This window comes from Rhinolophus ferrumequinum, chromosome 8, assembly GCF_004115265.2.
Source record: "Rhinolophus ferrumequinum isolate MPI-CBG mRhiFer1 chromosome 8, mRhiFer1_v1.p, whole genome shotgun sequence".
NCBI lineage: Eukaryota > Metazoa > Chordata > Mammalia > Chiroptera > Rhinolophidae > Rhinolophus > Rhinolophus ferrumequinum.
The window spans coordinates 92,705,677-92,729,227 of NC_046291.1; positions in this window are offsets into that span (position 1 = coordinate 92,705,677).

The following is a 23,551-nucleotide window of genomic DNA, read 5'->3' on the forward strand; positions in this document are numbered from 1 at the left end:
ATGCAGGAATGTGTCAAGTTGGTGTGAGGCCCTGCAGGCATCAGGGCAGCCGGGTTAAGAGTTCGGTGTATCTTAATGGTGATTTCTGGAGAGTCTAATAGGACTGCCTGGTATTTGGCAAGGCGTCCTCCCGTGAGCCAATGATGACCTTTAGTCTCTAGGACTCCTTGTACCTGGTGGGGAGTCCTAACGTCTACGGCATTCTCAGGGTTAAGTTGGTGGCTTTATCCACTAGGATGGCCATGGCAGCCACTGCCCTTAAGCATTCTAGCCATCCTTTGACTACAGAATCCAGCTGTTAGGAAAAGTAAGCGACTGGCCGGAGATCTTGTTCCAGTGTCTGCATCAGTATTCCCATTGCTGTTCCCTGCTTCTCCGCAGTGAACAGGATGAAAGGTGTGTTGAGGTCAGGTTTGCTTAGGGCTGGGGCACACATTAAGGACCTCTTGATACCTTCACAGGCTTTTGTTGTTTTAAGTCCAGTCTAATGGTTCAGTGTCTGACCCAGCTAGGGCCTCATATACAGGTTTGACCATGACACCAAAACTGGGGATCCATATCCTACAGAATCCTGCCATACCTAGGGAGGCTCTAAGTTGTCTTTTTGTCTGAGGAGAGCCAAGCTGGGAAAGGGCCGCCTTTCTCATGGCAGTTAGAGCCTGGTGTCTGGGAGTTAAAATGTATCCAAAGTATTCTACCTGCTGTGAAGAAATTCCTGCCTTTTTCTTGGAGACTATATCCTCTAGATCCAGGAAGCTAAGAAATTGGATGGTATTGGCATCTGAAGTTCCTTAGTGGGACTGCGAATAAGTATATTATGCACATATTGGAGGATAGCCCCATTTGGGAAAGAGACCCCCCCGCCCAAGTTCTTTAGCCAAAGTGTTGTCAAAAAGATGGGGGTGGTCTCTAAATCCCTGGGGCAATACAGTCCAGGTAAGCTGTTGGGACAGTGCAGAGTCAGGGTCTGTCCATTCAGAAAGTGAACATGTGTTGAGAGTCTGGGGTAGGGGATACAAGGGAATGCATCTTTGAGATCCAAGGCAGAAAACCAGCTGGAGTCTCCTGGCACCTGAGTTAGAATTGAATATGGGTTTGGGACCAGCAGGTGAATAGGTACAATGGCCTCATTAATCATTCCCAAGTCCTGGACTAGATACCATGTTTCCCTGAAAATAAGACCTAGCCGGGCAATCAGCTCTAATGCGTCTTTGGAGCATAAATTAACATAAGACCCGGTATATAATATAATATAATATAATATAATATAATATAATATAATATAATATAATATAATATAATAATACCAGGTCTTATATTAATTTTTGCTCCAAAAGATGCATTAGTCCGTCTACGTCTTAGTCCAAAAGACTATTGTCCGGCTAGGTCTTATTTTCAGGGAAACAGGGTAGTATTCTCCATTTGGTTTTAAAACTGATAGAAGAGGGGTTTTACAAGAGGATTGACAGGGTACTGTCCAAAAGTCCATAACTTAAAAATTTCTGTATCGGAGTTTGGAGTCTCTTATGGTCTCAGCCTTCATGGGTACTGTCTTTTCCAGGGATTTGAGAGAGGGTCCTTCAGAAAGACCTCAACGGGGTCTGCCTTAAGGCTCTTCCTGGGATTCCCTGATCCCAAACCTCAGGATTGACGCTGCTTAATATATCCTGCGGCATCCCTGAGAGGGTTTCTGAGGCAGGAGAACTTAAAAGGGCTCAGAAGGATCCTTGGGACTCTGGAAGGCATAATGTGGCCCCTAAAGCTGGGAGCAGATCTCTTCTCAGCCATGGAGTGGGGCACTCAGGTATGGTTAAGAATTTGTGAGTTACTAAATATTGGCACGAGACAGGCTGAGTAAGAGCCTGCAACCTAGAGGTTCCATCTATTCCTATAACCAAAAAGATTTCAGGTAACAAGCGCTCAAGTAGCTCACAGCCACAACTGGTAAGAGCAATAAGTCATAAGTAGCTAATTACAGCTCTGTGTGATGCATGATGTCCAAAAGGAGGGAGGAAATGCACACTGCTTGGCAGCAGGGGCTGTAATACCCAGGGCTGTGCAGGGTCTGGCTCATTTCAGAATTTAGGACCTAGAGCTGATGTGCTCAGACACTGCAGGGTCAGCCCAGAGGGGACCGTTAACTCTGCTGGGTTTCAGCGCCACGGTCAGTGCCAACCCCTCAACATCTCGCAATCTGGGGGCAGGGCCCGGAGCTTGGAACCTACTCATGAGTGGTTGTTGCCTCCCAGCCATGCAGCCTCCTGCAAATAACTTTCCTTCCGTGAGCCTCAGTGTCCACTTCTGTAGAGTTGGGACAGAAGTTTGTACCTCTTCTGCGTGACCTGTAAATGTGAGCACAGCCTAGGGCTCATCCTCTGCCTTTTCTCTATTACGGTCTCACCCAAGGTGAAGCCTGCTCTCAAAAGTCCAAATACCACCTGTGTACTGATGGTCCTCCAGTTTGTATCTTCAGCCCCAAACCCCTGGTTGCTCCTTTGAGCTCTAAACTTATATTTCCAACTACACTCAGGCTTACAACTCCTTATCTGAAGCTCAGTACCAGGTGTGTTTTAGAATCCAGAATTCTAAACTGTAGACAGGTAATACCTCCAGCAGCATCGATTGCAATCAAACATTGATATTTCTGCAGTGAAGCATATGAAGGTTCATCCTAAGTGGGATAGAAAATCTGTAAATTGCCTCATTTCATGTCATGTCAGAATTCACTGGTAAATGAATTACGGAGCACCCTTTGGTTTTCTGAGCTTTGTGCATTTCAGAATTGCAAAAATGCTATGTGGACCTATATTTTCTCTCCATTCATTTCTTGGATTGGCACTCCAAACTTAACCATGCTCAAAATGTGATTTAACGCTCCCCCCACATCTGCTGCTTTTCTATTTCCCTCATCTCATTAACTTTACCACCATCCACACAATTTTTCAATCAGGAGGTTACCCTTTGTTTTCCTCTATTTCTCTCTCCTTGCCCCCCATGTCTAACTCAACAACAGGTCTGTGGGCTCTTCTTGAAAATCAGATACCAGATCCTCTGCAACTGCTTTTCCAAGGTCCTTCTTACTTATCTCCATGCCCAGCCTCATTTATGCATTACAAAATGATCACAGGGGTCTTTTAAAACTTAAAGCAGTTGGAATCAATGTCCTGCTTACTCCACTGCTAAAATGTAACGTGACCAGCCCTGTCAGTCCTTTCCTATCTGGCCCTGCCTACTTCTCTCCATCATCTTATCCTCTCACATCAACCTGCTGGCTTCCTTTCTGCTTCCCCAACATGCGGAGTCTTCCCGCTTTGGAGTTTTGCTCTAGGGGTTCCTACGACTGAAATATCTTCCCCCAGAAATATTTGTATGTCCGGCTGAAGTAGCCTTTGTTGGGACAGGACTTCACTTACCATCCATCTTAAAGAGTTCCTCCCTCCCTCTTCCCATCATTCATTTGTGTCCATCCTATTTTATTTTCTTCATCGTCCTCATGACTCTGGAGGTTGTATCACCTATTTGTTGACTTGTTTATGATTTATCCCTCGCCATGTAAGTTCCTCTGGATTAAGCACTCCTGAGAACACGGGGTAGGGAGACTGACTTGTTCTGCACTCATGTCTAATGCCTAGAACAGTGACCTGCACGTAGTAGGTGCTGAACAAATAGTTGTTGAAGCAAAGGAATAATGAATCTACGCTTAAGGATGTTCTTATGATTGAGAACCTCTACAATGATTAAGAGCCCGGGCCTTGGCTTGGGCAGAGCTGGGCTGGAAACGAGCTCTGGCTCTGTGATGCCAGCAAGCCGCTCACTTGCTGTAAGCTTTCGTTTTCTATGAGGCTCGTAGGAAATGAACCTGAAAGGATGGTGGCAAGCATGGAATGAAATGTTGTGTATGAAGCATAGTGCACTGTTCTGGCATAGGAGTCACGCTCAGTAAAGGCCAACCACTGCTACTATCCCAGAGCATGGGGACACTTTGTGCTGTGATCACTCTACCCCAGGCGTGACTGGCTTTGCCCAATTCAGTTTCTCTTACCAGAGTGAATCGGTGTGGTGTGTGTGAGGCAGCTCAGGTGGGAATGCTGCCAAGGCACTCAGCTGTCTCCTGCCATCTGTTTTCCGAGTCATTCCTGGGATGACTAATGAGGAAGAGGAGGGCTGATGGAGGCTTGAGAAGGGGCTTCCAAGCTGGGGGTGGAGGTAGTGAGTGGGTGACAGGGGCTGTTGCAAGCAAAGGCACAGTGTCTGGGGTCTGATGTGATGGGGACACCAGCTCATGGAAGAGCCGTCTGGGCTGGGCACCTGGGGTATCCACAGGGAGATGCAGCCAGAGGGATAAACGTTGGCAGAAAGCTGCGTGATGTCTCTTTCCAAGGGGCAGGGCCAAGTGATGAACCTCAAGTACAAGGCTGTGGTCTGGGGTTGAATCCAGGGAGTAGAGGTTGAGAGAATAAGACTTTTAGACGGAAAGCAAATATGGAGGCTGTGAACAGGTTCCGGACATGTCAGGATTGGGGCTGGATGGGAGCGGGCAGAGGGATCTTCCTCTGGGGTGTTTCTTCATAGCATGGGGGCTCACCTGCTAGTTTAAAGGCTCAAGGCTGAGGGGCTGGTTGATTTAAGGCCCAGGGACCTGATGGGTTGAGCAGATCAGGGTGGATAAATGAATGAAGTGCCAGGGAAGCGTGAAGCGGCCCTGTAGTCAAACAGTGAGCTGCCAGCAGGAGGGGTCCTGTCTTAGAGGATGGACATGGTGGCCAGAGGGCTCTGAGAGGCATCTGGAGAACGGTCTAACTAAAGACCCATTTGCAATCAAGACTGATGCTTGAGAGCTGTGCTGTGGGAAACAGGAGGGCGTGGTCACCACCTAGCCCCAGGGATCACCACAGCCCCCATCTTAAACACATAATAATTACAGGCCTGGGGTCATAGGCTAGCAAGCTTCAAATAAGTAGTTAGAACAAGGTTTATGACATATATTTGAAAGTGGTCATAACACTTGTCCAGCAAAACATTAATAACTTATAAACAAGGACTGAAGGGTTTGTCCCTGTGGAGAGGGCTGAGGTTCCAGCCTGCAGCAGGTGTGGGTAGGGCACTGTCTGGTGGAGAGGTGATGTTCTCATCAGCACCTGTGACAAATGCAAGACAGTGTGCCTGCAGACCCAGTGGGGGTCCTTCCTCAGAGGCCCACGTGCAGGCAGGGACCTGCCTCTTCGCCTTCCTGGAGCCTTGGCTCCTCGCACAGGGAGAGCTGCCAGGCCGCGGCCCAGATACACAGGAGGGACTCCATCTGAAGGATTGATGCTGAGCAGAGGGCTAGCTCTGAGAACCACCAGGAAGAAGCCCCAGTGCACGAGGCCTCAGGGTGGCTCTGTGCCATCCGCTGATTCTCCCAGGAGGGACTGACGCTGACGCTGCCCCACCCAGTAGTCCTGTCGGCTCCACATTCTGGGAGACCCCAGCAGCAGCTTCCCAGGGAGCTAGCTGTGATCCCTACTGCCTCAGCAAAGCACTGATCACTGCACAAAACACAGCCTTTGTCTGGAGTCTGCCTGTCACTGGGTGTATAAGTGGGCTATCACAACCCACCATCCTGGGTACAGCTGTGTACTCTTTTACCATCCTGCTTCTGGAATAATTGCAGTCTCTCTCTCCCTCTGTCTCTCTCTCTCTCTCTGTAAGCCCATCCTTCTTATCTTCCAAGGCCACTCCAGCCCTGCTTCCTCATTAAGTCTTAAGTCTGGAGTCCTTGAAATCAAGCTGCATAACCACAACTCTAACTGTGCTGGGGCAAAATTGATGAACTTGAAGGTGGCGAGTGCTCCCGGGCTCACAGCTCTTTCCCACTCATCCGGGCAATTTAGAATCTGGTCTTTTGCATCATCTGCTCAGCCGCTCCCTCCTGTGCTCTGTGGGGAGAGGTCTCCTTTCCCCATAAGATATTCTGGCTTCAGTGATGCAGAATCATGACAATGGGGAGAAGATGACTAAACTATGGACTCAAGGACAAGGGCAAGTTTAGTTAATGTGAAAACAAAGTGCCAGAAACAAGGAGGAGGAGGAGATGTGGGAGCTGAGGAGGGGAGGGGAAGAAGAAAATTTGGTGTGAGAGCTGGAGGAGAGGGCGTGAGGGTGATCCGTGCCGCCTTAGGAGTCTGATAGCCTTCAAGGGAAGTGATTAAATTAAAATCCCCTCCAGTTACTTGGGGTTTCCAAGCTCTGGTTCTCCAGTGGGCCTCTGAGTCCCCAAGAGTTGCTACTCTGACTGGTTCTCCTTTTGCTGGGCAAGTGAGCTGGACTTCTGTCCTTCCAATTAGAGTGTAGCTTGCTTTGAGGGAAGGAACCATATTTCATCTTGTGGACAAAAAAGGGGCCACATACTAAAGCCGACAAACTTAGGGGAAGCCAGCATGGCGGGCCCTACAAACTCAGAGACTGAAATTAACCACATAGGATGGTCTGAACATAAAAAATTCCTAACTTAAAGCGGTCATGTCGGGTAGGTGCATCCTTGGCCTGTAGCTTTTTTGACAAAAGTCAATCTTTACCTTAAGTGAGCCTGTTTATTGTCATTTTGCATCCAAGATAACACACCCTTGGAATGTCAGAGTAATTCCTTTTTCCAGGCTGTCAGGGCACAGCCCACCACACCAGAGCATGGGACGATAGAACCCCTCACTGTTACTTTGTTCCCAGTACCGTCTCTATGTTCTATAAATGTTAATTATTAACTATCATGTACTCACAAATGTAAAAGAAGTATGTGTCTCTCCATTTACTTTTTATCCAATCCCAGAGATTTCCTACTTTGCTTTTCTCCCACCCCTCCTTAGTCTACTACAAATGGATTTCATATAACCCTTCTTACGTCTCTTCCTTTGATTCTAATGTATAAAATAAAATAATGTATAAAATGGCAATGCTGCCATTCTCTGGAGCATTTCTTAATCTGTTGGCAATTGTTGTCAGTTGAGCTCAAACTCATTAAACTTCTCTACAGGTTTGGACATTTTTTACATCGACATTGTCTAACCCAGAGGGAGACAAAGAGGGAGTGGTTTGCAAAGCCTGGTGGCACGTAGGACAGACTCTGTAAACCCTCCAACTCTTCCTGGTCCATCCCTAGGGCCCCAGGGCACCAGCATAAAATCGGACAGTTCCTTTGAGATGGAAGTTCTCTTTTCACCTTTCATTTGGTAGCTCCTAAATGCTGCAGGTGGTTCCAGAAGTCATGCTGACTTACTTTTGGAACAGAGTTTGTCAAAGATGGTGTTATGGACTGAAAGAGTGCCTCCCCAATCCCCCAAATTCATATGTGGACCCCCAATGTGACGGTTATTTGGAGGTGGGAGTCTTAGTGGGGCAATTGGGTTTCCATGAGGCCACGGTGATATTAGTGCTGCTGTTAAAAGAGACCAGGGCTTGCTAGCGCTCTCTACCACGTGAGGACGCAGTGAGAAGGCCGCCATCTGTAAACTAGGAAGAGGGCTCTCACCGGACCCTGTATCCACTGGTACATTGATCTTGGACTTCCAGCTTCCAGAACTGTGAGAAATAAATGTCTGTTATGTAAGCCACTCAGTCTGTGGTATTTTCGTTATAGCAGCCTGAGCTGACTGAGACAGATGGCATGAGGCTGAGATCTGGGAAGAAGCTTCATCGTTTTCTTGTCGCCGACAGAAGACACTTTCTCTTCCTCCATCTCTCTGTCCACTACAGCAGGACGGGTACCACAGCCGGCACTCAGGAGGGCCTTGGGAGTTCCAGAGGTGGATCAGTCTGAGATCCATCTTCTGGGCTCATGAGGCAAGGGCGGTGGGGTGGGGAAGGAACACCAGCCAGGCCAGACTGACGCAGCGCAGCCCCGTCAGACACATGACCTCCTTTTGCCAACACTGTATCGTCTGCTTCCTCAAAAGAGGTATCAAGGGACCTGGCTGGAGAGCGCCACAATTGGGTGCAACTGGGCCATCTGGCCTGAGGTACCTACCTCTGTCCTGCTGTGTCACTTTGCTTCTGTTTCCTGAAGTCTGTTTATATTACACAGGATTTCTCACTTTTGGAGGATCTTTAGAGGCCTGGAGTGCAACAGAGAGAGGATTCCTGATCCCCTATCACCAATCACAGGGTCTCAGCCTGTGGGCAGACTGCTGTGGGGTGGGGGCTGCTCTGTCTGACCCCAGGGGCTTTCTCTGCCAGAGGGGTCTCTACTGTGCTACCGTGCTCTGGTAATAAAAAACAAACAGCACCAAAGGAACTCAGGAAGTGACGGTAATGAAGTCTCAGCTTGACAGTTGTGATGTTAGCTGCCATCAGCCTCGCTGCCCAAATTATGACTTTTCGCATCCTGCCATTCTTCCATCCCAAGTTCCTCCTTCTGAGCAGTTTCACAACTTTTCCACGCTTCTGGCTCTGTCATCGGCCACTCATGGCTCCAGTCATTTACCAATGGACATTTCGGTTGTTTCCATGTCTTGGCTATCGTGAATAGTGCTGCAGTAAACATAGGGGTGCATGCATTTTTTGAATTAGTGTTTTGGATTTCTCTGAATAGATACCTAAGAGTGGAATTGCTGGGTCGTAAGGTAGTTCCATTTCTGTTTTTTTGAGATACCTCCATACTGATTTCCTTAATGGCTGCACCAATCTGCAATCCCACCAGCAGTGCACGAGGAATCCCTTTTCTTCATACACTTACCAGCACTGGTTGCTTGTTGATTTATTGATGACAGCCATTCTGTCCAGAGTGAGGTGGTATCTCATTGTGGTTTTTATTTGCATTTCTCTAATGATTAGTGAGGTTGAGCATTTTTCATTTGTCTGTTTGCCATCTGTATGTCCTCTTTAGAAAAATGTCTCTTCATGTCCTCTGCCCATTTTTAATTGGGTTGTTTGTTTTTTTGGTGTTGAGTTGAATGAGTGTTTTATAAATTTTGGATATTAACCCCTTATCAGATGTATCATTAACAAATATCTCCTCCCGTTAGGTAGGATGGCTTTTTGTTTTATTGATGGTTTCCTTTGCTGTGAAAAAACTTTTAATTTGATGTAATCCCATATGTTTATTTTTCTCTTACTTCCCTTGCCCAAGGGGATATATCAGTAAAAATATTACTAAGGGTAATGTCTGCAAATTTACTTCCTATATTTTCTTTTAGGAGTTTTATGGTTTCAGAGCTTACATTTAAGTCTTTAATCCATTTTGAATTTATTCTTGTATATGGTGTAAGGAAGTGCTCCAGCTTTATTTTTTGCATGTGTCTGTCCAGGTTTCTCAGCACCATTTATTGAATAGACTGTCTTTACCCCAATGTAAATTCTTGCTTCCATTTTCATAGATTAAATGACCGTATAGGCACGGATTTATTTCTGGTCTCTCTATTCTGTTCCATTGATCTATGTGTCTGTTTTTATGCCAGTACCATGTTGTTTTGATTACTATAGCCTTGTAGTATGATTTGATGTCAGGTATCGTGATACCTTACCCTTTGTTCTTATTTCTCAAGATTACCATGGCTATTTGGGATCTTTTTTGGTTCCATATAAATTTTAGGATTATATGTTATATTTCTATGAAAAATGTCCTTGGTAGTTTGATAGGAATTGCTTTGAATCTGTATATTGCCTTAGGCAGTACGGACATTTTTAACTATATTAATTCTTCCTTTCCATGAGCATGGTATGTGTTTCCATTTATTTGTATCTTTTTCAATTTTTCTCTTCAGTGTCTTATAATTTTCTGAGTACAAGTCTTTCACTTTTTTGGTTAAATTTGTTCCTAAGTATTTTATAGTTTTTGAAGCAATTATAAATGGGGCTGTTTTCTTAATTTCTCCTTCTGATAGTTTATTATTTGTGTATACAAATGCAACTGATTTTTGAATGTTAATTTTATATCCTGCTATTTTACTAATTCATTTATCAGTTCTAATAGGGTTTTCTTCTTTTTTTTTTTTTTTTGGTGGAGTCTTTGGGGTTCTCTATATATAGTTTCATGTCATCTGGATATGACAACTTTACTTCTTCCTTACCAATTTGAATGCCTTTTCTTTCTTTTTCTTGTCTGATTGCTGTGGCTAGAACTTCCAGAACTATTGAATAAAAGTGGAGATAGTGGGGCAACCTTGTCTTCTTCCTGATCTTAAGGGGAATGGTTTTAGTTTTTCCCATTGAGTATGATGTTAGCTGTTGGTTTATCATATATGGCCTTTATTATGTTGAGATATGATCCCTCTATTCTCACTTTCTTAAGAGTTTTTTTTACCATAAATGGCTATTGGATTTTGTCAAATGCTTTTTCTGCATCTATTGATATGACCATATGATTTTTATTTTTCGTTTTGTTAATGTGGTGTATCACAATGATTGATTTGTGGATTTTGAACCAACTTCATATGCCAGGAATGAATCCCACTTAATCATAGTGTATGATCTTCTTAATGTATTCCTGAATTCTGTTTCCTAATATTTCGTTGAGGACTTTTGCATCAATGTTTGTCGCGTCCACGCTATGAGGGTTTTGGGGAACGAGGAGGGCGGCGCAGGGTTAAGAAAGACAGTAGCCAAGAATAGTGTGCAAGCAGGGCCAGGAGACTCCAGCCTCAAGGACTGAGCCCTGAATCGGGCCTACGCATAGCTTTTATTAGTTAGGTGAGGATAAAGCTTGTCAATCTCAAGATCTGTGCATCCCATACATTATAATAGGAAACTGATTCAAGCCAATCACCCTTGCCTGCAGGCAGCAGAACCGTAAGTCTCAGGATGTATGTACTTCCCCAAGGGACAAAACCTTTATGCATATGAATAAATGGAGAGCACACCATTGAATCTCTTCCCTTGCAGGTTGTGGGAAGGAATGCAGCCACAGAGGCAGAGGCTTTCCTTAGCTGTGGGAAGATGGGGAGCTGTGCCCACCTCTAAGAACCCCGTGGATTCTCCTATTAGTCCCCATGTGGTTCCACCTGGATTAGGTTGCACACCCCCGCTTCCCCCCCCCGTGGGGAGTTGTAACCGTCATTGGTGGACCAGCCATCTTTCTGGGGCCAAACAGGGAGACATAAGGTGCAAGCACAAAGGTGAAGCAAAGTCCCTGAAAGGATTCATCTCACAGACTCTCCTTTCATCATGGGCAGGTACGAGGAGACAGACGGGTAGGCTGGTGCATGGCAACAGATGTTCATTAGGGATATCAGCCTGTAGTTTTCTTTTTTTTGTAATGTCTTTGTCTGATTTTGGGATCAGGGTGACATTGGCCTTGTAAAAAGTGTTTGGGAGTCTTCCCTCCTTCTGGATTTTTTGGACTAGTTGAGGAGAATAGGTGATAATTTTTTTTGAATATTTGGTAAAATTCACCTGTAAAGCCATCTGGTCCAGGGCATTTGTTTGTTGGGAGTTTGTTAATTTGATTCAATGTCACCGATAGTAATCATTCTATTCAGATTTTCCATTTCTTCTTGAGTTAGCCTTAGAAGGTTGTATGCTTCTAGAAAATTATCCATTTCTTCCAGATTGTCTAATTTGTTGGTTTATAGTTGCTCATAGTATTTTCTTTCTTTCTTTCTTTTTTTTTTTTTTTGTATTTCTGTAGTGTCTGTTGTCACTTCTCTTTAATTTCTGATTTTATTAATTTGGGTCACCTCTCTTTTTTTTGATGAGTCCTGGCTAAAAGTTTGTTGATTTTGTTATCTTCTCAAAAACCAGCTCTTTGTTTCATTGATCATTCGTACTGTTTTTTTTGGTCTCTATTTCATTTATTTCCACTCTGATCTTTATTATTTCCTTCCTTGTCTTCTCTTTGGGCTTATTTTGCTGTTCTCTTTCCAGTTCCCTTAAGCGTAAGGGTAAACTATTGATTTGAAACTTTTTTGTTTTTTAGGTAGGCTTGCATTGCTTTGAATTTCCCTCTTAAGACTGCTTTCACTGCATCTCATAGATTTTGTGTTGTTTTCTTTTATTTTCATTTCTCAAGGTATCTTTTAATTTTTTCCTTGATCTCATTGTTGACCCATTATTCAGCAACATATTATTCAGCCTCCATATATTTGTGTTTTACAGTTTTTTTCTTGTAATTGATTTCTCTTTTTTAAAAAAAAAATTATTAGGATGACAATTGTTAGTAAAATTACATAGATTTCAGGTGTACAATTCTGTATTACATCATCTATAAATCCCATTGTGTGTTCATCACCCAGGGTCAGTTCTCCTTTCATCACCATATATTTGATCCCCCTTACCCTCATCACCCACCCCCACCCACCTTACCTTCTGGTAAACCACTAAACTATTGTCTGTGTCTATGAGTTTTTGTTTCTCATCTGTTTGTCTTGTTCTTTTGTAGTTTTTGGTTTATATACCACATATCAGTGAAATCATATGGTTCTCTGCTTTTCCTGTCTGACTTATTTCGCTTAGCGTTATATTCTCAAGATCCATCCATGTTGTCACAAATGGTCCTATTTCATCTTTTCTTACCGCCGAATAGTATTCCATTGTGTATATATACCACAACTTCTTTATCCATTCATCTATCGAAGGACATTTTGGTTGTTTCCATGTCTTGGCCACTGTAAACAAGCTGCAATGAACATTGGAGCACACGTGTCTTTATGTATAAATGTTTTCAGATTTTTTGGTAGATACCCAGGAGAGGGATTGTTGGGTCATACGGTAATTCTATTCGTAATTTTTTTGAGGAACCTCCACAATGCTTCCATAACGGCTGCACCAGTCTGCATTCCCACCAACAGTGTATGAGGGTTTGGTTTTTCTCCACAGCCTCTCCAACACTTGTTACTATTTGTCTTGTTGATGATAGCCATTCTGACTGGGGTGAGGTGATATCTCATTGTGGTTTTTATTTGCATCTCTCTGATGATTAGTGATGTTGAGCATTTTTTTCATATGTCTATTTGCCATTTGTATGTCCTCTTTGGAGAAATGTCTCTTCAGGTCGTCTGCCCATTTTCAATTGGGTTGTTTGTTTTTTGTTGTTGAGTTTCATGAGTTCCTTGTATATTTTGGATATTAGCCCCTTATCGGAGGCACTGTTTGCAAAAATATTTTCCCATTCAGTTGGTTGCCTCTTTATTTTGTCAATGGTTTCTTTTGCTGTGCAGAAGCTTTTGAGTTTCATATAGTCCATTTGTTTATTTTAGTTTTTACTTTCCCTTGTCTTTGGAGTCAAATTCATAAAATGCTCTTTGAAACCAAGGTCTATAAGTTTAGTACCTATGTTTTCTTCTATGCAGTTTATTGTGTCAGGTCTTATGCTTAAATCTTTGATACCTTTTGAATTAATTTTGGTACACGGTGACAGATAGCAGTCGAGTTTCATTCTTTTGCAGGTGACTATCCAATTCTCCCAGTACCATTTATTGAAGAGGCTGTCTTTTCTCCATTGTATGGTTTTTGCTTCTTTGTCAAAAATTATCTGTCCATATTTATGTGGTTTTATTTCTGGGTTTTCAGTTCTATTCCATTGGTCTATGTATCTGTTTTTCTGCCAATACCATGCTGTTTTCAGTATTGTAGCCCTGTAGTACAAGCTAAAGTCAAGGAGTGTGATACCTCCAGTATTGTTCTTTTTCTTAAGATTGCTTTGGCTATTGGGGGGTCTTTTGTGGTTCCAAACAAATCTGATGATTTTTTGTTCTATTTCTTTAAAAAGTGCCATTGGGATTTTGATGGGGATTGCATTAAATCTGTATATTGCTTTGGGTAACATGGCCATTTTAACTATGTTTTACTATGTCGATTCTTCCAATCCATGAGCACGGACTGTCTTTCCATTTCTTTGTGTCTTCTTCAATTTCTTTTAAAAATGTCTTATAGTTTTCAGCATATAGGTCTTTCACATACTTGGTTAAGTTTATACCTAGGTATTTTATTCTTTTTGCTGCAATTGCAAAAGGAATTGTTTTTTGTATTTCTTTTTCTGAGATTTCATTGTTAGTATATAGGAATGCAATGGACTTTTGTACATTGATTTTGTAGCCAGCAACTTTACTGTATTCGCTGATTGTTTTTAGTACCTTTTTGGTGGAGTCTTTAGGGTTTTCTATATATAACATCATGTCATCTGCAAAGAGTGACAATTTAACTTCTTCATTCCCAATTTGGATGCCTTTTATTTCTTTCTCTTGCCTGATTGCACTGGTAAGGACTTCCAACACTATGTTGAAAAGCAGAGGTGATAGGGGACAGCCCTGTCGTGTTCCTGAACTTAGAGCAAAGGGCTTCAGTTTTTAACCATTAATTATGAAATTAGCTGAGGGTTTGTCATATATGGCCTTTATTATGTTGAGGTATTTTCCTTCTATACCTGTTTTATTAAGTGTTTTAATCATAAATGGATGTTGTATCTTGTCAAATGCTTTTTCTGCATCAATTGATATAATCATATGATGTTTGTCCTTTATTTTGTTTATGTGATGTATCACATTGATGGATTTGCGGATGTTGAACCATCCTTGTGCCCCGGGGATGAAACCCACTTGGTCGTGATGAATGATCTTTTAAATGCATTGTTGTATTCGATTTGCTAGAATTTTGTTTAGGATTTTTGCATCTGTATTCCTCAGAGATATTGGTCTGTAGTTTTCTTTTTTTGTGTTGTCCTTACCAGGTTTTGGTATCAGGGTAATGTTGGCCTCATAAAATGAGTTAGGGAGTACTGTCTCTTTTTCAATTTTTTGGAAGAGTTGAGCAGGATTGGTATTAGATCCTCTTGGAAGGTTTGTAGAATTCACTAGTAAAGCCATCTGGTCCAGGACTTTTGCTTTTGGGAAGGTTTTGGATGACTGATTCAATTTCGTTACTGCTCATCAGTCTGTTTAGATTTTCCAGTTCTTCATGGTTCAGCCTAAGAAGGCTATATGTTTCTTAAGAACTTGTCCATTCTTGTAGGTTATGGAATTGGTGGCATATAGTCCTTCATAGCATTCTTGGAAGATCCTTTGTATTTCTGTGGTGTCCTTGATAACTTCCCCTCTTTCATTTCTGATTTTCTTAATTAGTGTCTTCTCTCTTTTTATCTAGTGAGTCTAGCCAAGGGTTTGTCAATTTTGTTAATCTTGTCAAAGAACCAGCTCTTTGTCAATTATTTTTTTCTATTGTCTTTTTGTTCTCTATTTCATTTAGTTCTGCTCTGATTTTTGTTATTTCCTTTCTTCTACTGACCTTGGGTTTCATTTGTTCTTTTCTAGTTCTTTAAGGTGTAACATGAGTTATTTATTTTGGGATTTTTCTTGTTTCTTGAGATAGGCCTGTAATGATATAAATTTCCCTCTTAAAACTGCTTTCGCTGCATCCCAAAAAGTTTGGTAGGATGTATTTCATTGTCATTTGTTTCTATGTATCTTTTGATTTCTCCTCTAATTTCTTCTTTGACCTGGTCGTTCTTTAAAAGTATGTTGTTAATCTCCATGTATTTGTGTTTTTCTGCTTTCTTTTTGCAGTTGATATCTAATTTCAAAACCTTGTGATCAGAGAATATGCTTGGTATGATTTCAATCTTCTTAAATTTGCTTAGGCTGATTTTATGTCCCAATACATGGTCTGGCCTTGAGAATGTTCCATGTACACTAGAAAAAAATATATAGTCTGATGTTTTAGGATGAAGTGCTGTATATATTTCAATAATGTCCATTTCAATCTAATGTGTCATTTAGGGCTGCTATTTAATTATTTATTTTCTGTTTCGATGATCCATCCATAGCTGTCAATGATGTATTTAAGTCCCTAATATAATTGTGTTTTGCTCAATTGCTCCCTTTAGTTTCTGTTAGTAGTTGCTTGGTATATTTCAGTGCTCCCTGATTAGGGGCATAGTACTGATGACTGTTTATGTCTTCTTGTTGTATAGTCCCCTTTACCATTATGAAATGTCCATCTTGTGTCTTGTTATCTTTTTTACCCTGAAGTCTGTTTCATCATCTGATATCAGTTTGGCTACACCTGATTTTCTCTGGATACCATTTGCTTGGAGTGTCAATTCCACCCTTTCACTTTGAGTCTAGCTTGTCCTTGTAGCTGAGATGTGTCTCTTGGAGACAGCATATGGTTGGTTTAGTTTTTTGATCAATCTGCTACTCTGTGCCTTTTATTGGTGAGTTCAATCCATTTACATTTAGGGTTGATTATTGATATGTGTGGATTTCCTTTCATTCTATCTTTAGTTTTCTGGTAAGGCTGAAAAGGCTTGTTTCTTTGCCTTTTTGTTGTGTTTATTATTTCTGTGTGGTGGTATTCGATGATGTTTTTCCTCTGCTTCTTCTTTTATTACAGTATATATTTCAGTTCTGGATTTTTTTTGAGTGGTTACACTTAAGTTTATGTAAAAGAAAGTTTGATATTATAGTATTCCATTTTCTTCAGCACGCTTACTTTCTCCATTCCCATATTCCAGTTCAGGCCTTTACTCTCCCTCTTTTTATGTTTTGGTTGCCACACATTGTCCCTGTTGATGGTGGTCAAATAGCTTCCTGTAGTATTTCTTGTAGTGCAGGTCTTGTATTAGAAAATTCCCTCAGCTTCTGTATGTCTGTAAAGGTCTTTATTCCTCCTTCATATCTAAAGGATATGTTTGCTGGATATATTACTCTTGGCTCATAATTTCCCTCTTTCAATAGTTTGAATATTGAAACTATTGAAATTGAATGTTGAATATTGAAACTTCCTCCTGGCTTATAGAGGTTCTGCTGAAAAATCTGATGATAATCTAATGGGCTTTCCTTTGTAGGTTATCGTCTTCTTTTCCCTGGCTGCCTTGAGGACTCTTTCTTTGTCGTTGATTTTAGACAGCTTCAATACAATGTACCTTGGAGAAAGCCTGTTGGGATTGAGATAATTACGTGTTCTATTTGCTTCTTGGATTCGAGGATCCAGTTCTTTCCACAAGTTTGGAAGTTCTCATTGATGATTTGTTTGAATATATTCTCTGTTCCCTTCTCTCTTTCTTCTCCTTCTGGTATGTCCATTATTCATATTGCTGTTTCTGATGGAGTCAGAAAGTTCTTGTAGAGTTCTTTCATTTCTTTTAAGTCTCAAGTCTCTTTCTTCTTCCATCCATGTAATTTCCAGGTTTCTATCTTTGATGCCACTGATTCTTTCCTCTATCTGGTCAACTCTACTACCTAAGCTGGCTATTTCATTCTTAATTTCTTCTATTGAGTTCTTAATCTCCAGAAATTCTATTTGGTTCTTTTAAAAATTTCAATCTGTTTCGTGAAATGCTCATGTTGTTCTTTGATTGTGTTTCTGAGTTCATTAAACTGCCTTTCTGTGTTTTCTTGCTTCTCGTTGAGTTTTTTCAGAACTGCAATCTTGAATTCTGTGTCATTTAAGTCACATATTTCCATATCTTTAAGTTCTTTTTTCTGGAGACTTTTCACTTTCTTCTGAGCTGTCTTGTTGCCTTGGTTATTCATGGCAATTACTGATTTATTATTTATCTTCCTAGACATCTACAGGAGTGGCTTCTGCAACAGGTTGAGAGGAAGAGGTCTTTTTTTGTTTTCCAGTACTTGTTGGTAGAATGTTTTAGTTTCTCTCCGACTGCAGCCCTTTTTTTTCTCCACACTGTAGTGCTATGTTGTCTCTGCACTATTCCAGCTTCTCACACAATGGAGGGATTCCCTGGGAGACTGACTACTCCTCTGTTAATAGTTCTCCTTGGTCACAGGGCACAGTGTCCGTGTGGGTATGTGGAGAGCTTTTGAAGTTCCAAAGCTCTTTCTACACCAGATTCAGAGCCCGAATGTTTCCGCAGTTCTGGTTACTCCTGCCGGGATCCGCCCAGATAGGTGGGGCCAGGGGCGGGGTGAGTTGTGAGAGGTGGCCCAGAGCAATGGCAGCGACCACCAACACAGCCGGTCCTGTTTTCCACAGCTCCCTCCCCTCTGCTGGAACTAGTTGGGCTGCGAATCTGTGTCTGCGGTCCACAGTTCTCAGAACAGCAAATATTCTGTTCTTTTGATCTGACACTCCTACTGTTCCGCTTCTAGCATGGGGCAGGTGAGGCCGGGGGTGAGCTTTGGGAGTTGGGGAAGGGGCAGCTCGTCTCAGTGCCTAAGGCTTCTGTTCTCTGCTCAGCAGTGAAGGCTTAAACCACCGTTTTCAGCCTTCTTCCCTCAGTCTTTGCTCCGACGTCTCTGCCGTGAGCTTTGGGTTCATGATGTCCCCTCAGCCCTGTGGGCCATAAACAGAGCCCTAGCAGTCCAAGTTCTTCCCTCTCCTGCAGCTGCGGTAGTTCCAGGATGCAGCGAGCTCAGAGCACTGAGCTAGGTCTGCGTCCTGCGCCGGTGCTGTCCTGTCTCCGCACTTCTCCTTCCCTCCTCGCCCCCCAACCTTGTGTGAATCGCCACCTTTAGGTGAATTCAGTAGTGGGCCTCTCGTCTTGCTTGTCTGCTGTGCAGGGAGTCCTTTGTGGAGTTATAGTTGTTCGATTAGTTGTAAAATCCAGGGGAGATTTACAGAGGTTCACCTCACACTGCCATTTTGATGACGTCTCCTTGATTCTAATTTCATAGCATTACGGTCAGAGAAGATGCTTGATATGGTTTCAATTTTCTTAAATTTATTGAGTGTTGTTTTGTGTCCTAACATGTGGTCTGTCTTGGAAAATATTCCATGTGCGCTTGAAAAATGTATATTCTGCAGCTTTGGGGTGAAATGCTCTAAAAATATTGATTAAATCCACTGGTCTAATGTGTTATTTAAGGCCACTCTTTCCATATTGATTTCTGTCTGGAGGATCTGTCTCTTGTCAGTGGTGTGTTGAAGTACCCTACTATGATAGTGTTACTGTTAATCTCTGTCTTTATGTCAGTCAATATCTATTTTATATATTTAGGTGCTCCTTTGTTGTGTGTATAGATGTTTACTAGAGTTATGTCCTCTTGTCAGATCAGTTTATTATTGTGTAGTGCTCTCTTTGTCTTCTAATATATTTTTCATTTTAAAGTCTATTTTGTCAGTATAAGTATTGCTACTCCAGCTTTTTTTCTCATTTCCATTTGCATGAAATATCTTATTCCTTCCCTTTACTTTTACTCTGTGTGTGTCTTTTGATCTGAGGTGAGTCTCTTGTTTACAGCATATGCAAGGGTCTTGTTTTTTTATTCACTCAGACTTTTGATTGAAGCATTTAATCCATTTAAAGTGATTATTGATAGGTAAATAGTTATTGCCATTTTGTTATTTGTATTTCCGGTCTTCATTAGTTAGATTGGTTTCATCTTTCTTCTGCTTAAAGAAGCCCTTTTAACATTTCCTGCAATGCTGGCTTGGTGATAATCCATTCCTTTAGCTACTTCTTTCTGGGAAGCTCTTTATCTCTCCTTCAATTTAAATGATAGCCTTGCTGGATAAAGCAATCTAGGTTGTAGGCCTTTGTTTTTCATCACTTTGAATACCACCTGCCACTTCCTTCTGGCCTGCAAAGTTTCTGTAGAAATGTCAGCTGATAGTCTTATGGGAGCACCCTTGTAAGTAACTCTTGCTGTCTGTCTCTTGCTGCTTTTAGTATTCTCTCTTTGTTTTTAACTTTTGACATTTTAACTATAATGTGTCTTGGTGTGAGCCTGTTTGGGTTCATCTTGATTGGAACTCTCTGCACTTCCTGGGTTTATATGTCGATTTCCCTCACCAGGTTAGGTGAATTTTCAGCCATTATTACTTCAAATATTTTCTCGATTCCTTGCTCTCTCTCTTGTCCTTCTGGTATTCCTATGATGTGCATGTTGTTGAGCTTGATGTTATCCCACAGGTCTCTTAAACCATTTTCATTGTTTTCTATTCTTTTTTTTTTTTTTGGTTGTTCTGTTTGGATGATCTTTGCTATCTTGTCTTCTAAATCACTGATTTGATCCTCTGCTTCATCTAACCTGCTGGTAATTCCTTCAAGTGTGTTCTTTATTTCAATTATTGTGTTCTTTAGTTCTAACTGGTTGTTTTTTTTTTATGATTTCTCTATCCTTTTTTATGTTCTCACTAAGTTCCTTAAACATTCTTATCATCAGTGTTCTGATCTCCGTCTCTGATAGGTTCCAATTCTGGAGGTTTATTCTGTTCTTTTGTTTGGGACATGTTTTTTTTGTTTCTTCATTCTGGCTATCTCTCTGTGTTTGCTTCGATGTATTAGGTAGATACCCTAGGTCTCTCAGTCTTTGCAGGGTGGACTTATGTAGTATGTATCCTTTATATTTGAATTGCACAGTTTCCCTATTCTCCTGTGCGTGTCTTCCAGAGGTGACCTTGTGTTGTGTGTATTCTCCTGTTAAAGTTGATCTTTAATTGCTTTTGGCTTGTCAGTAGGTGGGATTGACTCCCAGGCTGACTAGCTGTGAGAATTGGCTCTGCCCACAGTGGATGAGCTGCTGTGTGAGGGTTGACCCCTCAGGTGAGGCTTGGCCCCTATGGGCTCTTGTGCCTGTAGAGAATTCCCTGTGAGTGTGTAACTTGTAGGTCAAACCTGGTAATATTCTGGTTTGGTCTGGAGTTGGCCTCTGGGTGCGTTGATTCTTGTACCTCTTGGGCTGGGCCCTGGTGCAGAATGATTTTAGAACAAAACAAATCAACAAGCACAACAACAATAACAACAGCAAAACAACAACAAAAACAAATACACTCACATGTAAAAACAACTGACAACCAACACTCAACAGAAACAAAAATACAAAAAACAAAAGAAACAAAACAAAAAATAGCAACCCCTCCCCCCCAAAAAAAATCCATACAAAAAGTGGAAAGAAGGAGGAAAATTAGAGCAAGGAAAAGAAAAAAGAAAAGAAGAGAGAGAGAAGGGAGAAAAAAGGGAAAAAATAGATACATATAACTAAAAATGATAATAATATTAAAAAAACCCAAAAAAGCAGTGCCAGTCTTGGCTTAAGTCCACCAACCTATCTCCAGGTTGTCCTCTGCTGTACAGAAACTCCTCTGAGTCTTGTGGAGACAGAGTCAGACACTTGGTGCCCAGAGTGACCCTGGCAATGCAGTTCTAGATGAGTGGGCTTGTGGGGTGTGGTTGATAGTTTTTACAAAGTCAGTGCAGTTTCTGCTCTCGCCTGTACATACACATGCTGAGAGCAGCACAGCCAGCCATCAGGAGGTGGGCTTCTCCCTGTGCACAAGTCTCTTGGGTCTTAGGGCACTTCTTCCATTGGGGGTGTGGAAGGCGTGAGATTTCTGAGGTTCTGAAAGCTTAGGGCTGCCTCTGCCACCTGCTACTGATTCCTGCATGTGTCTCTGCAGCTGTAATTGCCCTGCTGGGAGCCACCCAGCAAAGGTGGGGACTGGGAAGGGAGGTGTCTTTGTCCCCTGCCCAGCCTTTTCTGTAGGTCACAGTTGCAAACTGGCTTTTTCCAGTTCTTGAGGGCTACAGCTCCTCTGTAATCTGACACTACTCCTCCATTCAGGCACCAGCTTGAGACTCTGGAAGGACGGGGTTAAGATTGCTGTAAGAGAGTGGGGGTGGGGACCTGGGTATGGAGTTTTTTCTGCTCTCTGTCTGACTGAGGAAGCCCAGCCGCAGATCTCAGCTGAGGTTTCTGCCTCGAATGCTGGGCATCACCGTCCTCTATGCTGATCTCTCAGCAGAACTGTGGGGAGCAGGGAGAGAGCCCAGAGCCTGGCTGTTGTGATCTCTGGTCTGCATCCTGGGGCCCCATGTCTCTGCAGCCACTGATGTGGGCCGGTCTCCACACCTCTCCCTTCCCTCTTCCCCTTCTTGCCTGGTTTGCCCACCTTCAGGTAATCCTCCTGTGAGTCTCTTAGCTGTCCTGTGTGATGAGTAGAGAATCCTTTGATGGGTTATAGATGTTCAATTTGTGGTAAGTTCTGGAGGAGAACTCAAAAAGCCTACTTCACTGCCGCCATTTCTACCACTCTCCTCTCTTGCACTTTTCAATTGCTACTTCTCTGTCAGGGTCCAGCCCCCATCACCCCTCCAGGAATCAGTCTTCTGTGAATGCCTGGAGGATATCCTCATGCTCGCTGCCCACTAGGCACCTGCCATCCTGCAGTGCTCCCTGGGCTTGGGCACCAAAGCCCCAGGATCATCTTCTGTTGAGCAGAAGGTCCTTCTGTCAGCCTCTGCTCTGGAACCACATGGTGGTACCGATATCTGCTGGGATCATCTGTGGTGCCCAGAAAGTGTTGGAGAGAGGGAGGTGGGGTCAAAAGCCCTAGCAGGGAACCCCACAAAGCCTCAGAGATTTACATTCCATTTTATTTAACCTTGATGACAACTCTCTCCACATTTTACAGATGAAATGGAGCATGGCAAAGCTGAAGGAACTTGATGTTTGGAGCCTGACAGGCTTGGTGGAAGCCCAATCTTGTTATTTCCTACCTAGGAAACAAGAAAAGTAAATTTCCAAGCCACCGTTTCCCTATCTTTTAAATGGGACCACAGCCAGGTCTCACAGAATTGTTGGAGGATGCAGTGGGATGAAACAAAGTGCCTGGCATGATGGGACTTGGACATGAAATCTCTGGAATTGAGCAGAGCAGTGAGATGTTCATTCTCAGTCTTCCACATGTGTCCCCTTAAATGTCAGTCCTGGAGGCCCCATTGAGGGAAAAGCAGTAAAAAGATCACCCAAATTTGGGTATAACCCTTGCATTGTGCTTCATCTCTTCAGAGATTTTTTTCATAAAAGGCTAAAATGTATCTATTTTACAGGTGAGGAAACGAATCCAGAAGCCACACAATGGATTAATGGCAGACTTGGGTCTCAGAACAGGTGCTCTGACTCTGATCCCTCTACCTTCACAGAACTGTCACTTAACAGGTGCCTAATAGTTGCTGGTTGAATGACTAAAAGAATCCAGGGCAGTGATTCTTGAAGTGTAGTTCCTGGACAACACCCTTGTCATGTCCTGGCAACCTGTTAAAAATGCACCCGAGACCTACTGGATCAGAGACCCTAGGGGTGGAGCTCAGGAATCTGCAGTTTTAAAAGTCCTTCAAGTGACTTTGATGCACGCCCAGAGCCGTTGGAGCTGGTGCTTCCACATAGCCCACCCAGATTTGCTTCCTGAAACCTGCCCACAGGCTTGCTGCAGTCTCCAGTACTTCCATGTAGACTTGCAAGAACAAAGATGGTTTCTCACTTGTCCTCTCTCTCCTGCCACTTCCAACCACTGAGGGGAACAAGCCCCCAATCTGTCCCCTCCTGTCTCCTTTCCTAGCAATAATGATGGCTTCTGATTAAAGCTCCTGGGTTGACCAAGCTCTTTCATTTTTCTGTGTCATTAGGTTCTCCCTTCATCCCTTTGGAACTCGTGTTGTCATTTCCACCTTTGTGAAGAAGTGGAGCTGAAGCTCATAGATGTGAATAGATCACTCAGAGACACCACTGAAGAATGCAGCCAAGCCACCATATGGAGGACATCTAATCCACACCCTTCATTTCTCACCTAGTAAGACTGAGGCCCAGAGAGGGCAAGGACATTGTCAGCAGTTGCACAGTGAGCACTGGATCCCTGCTGTCCTAGCTTTCTCTCCAGAGCTCTTTCTATGGCTGCAAAAGGAACTCAG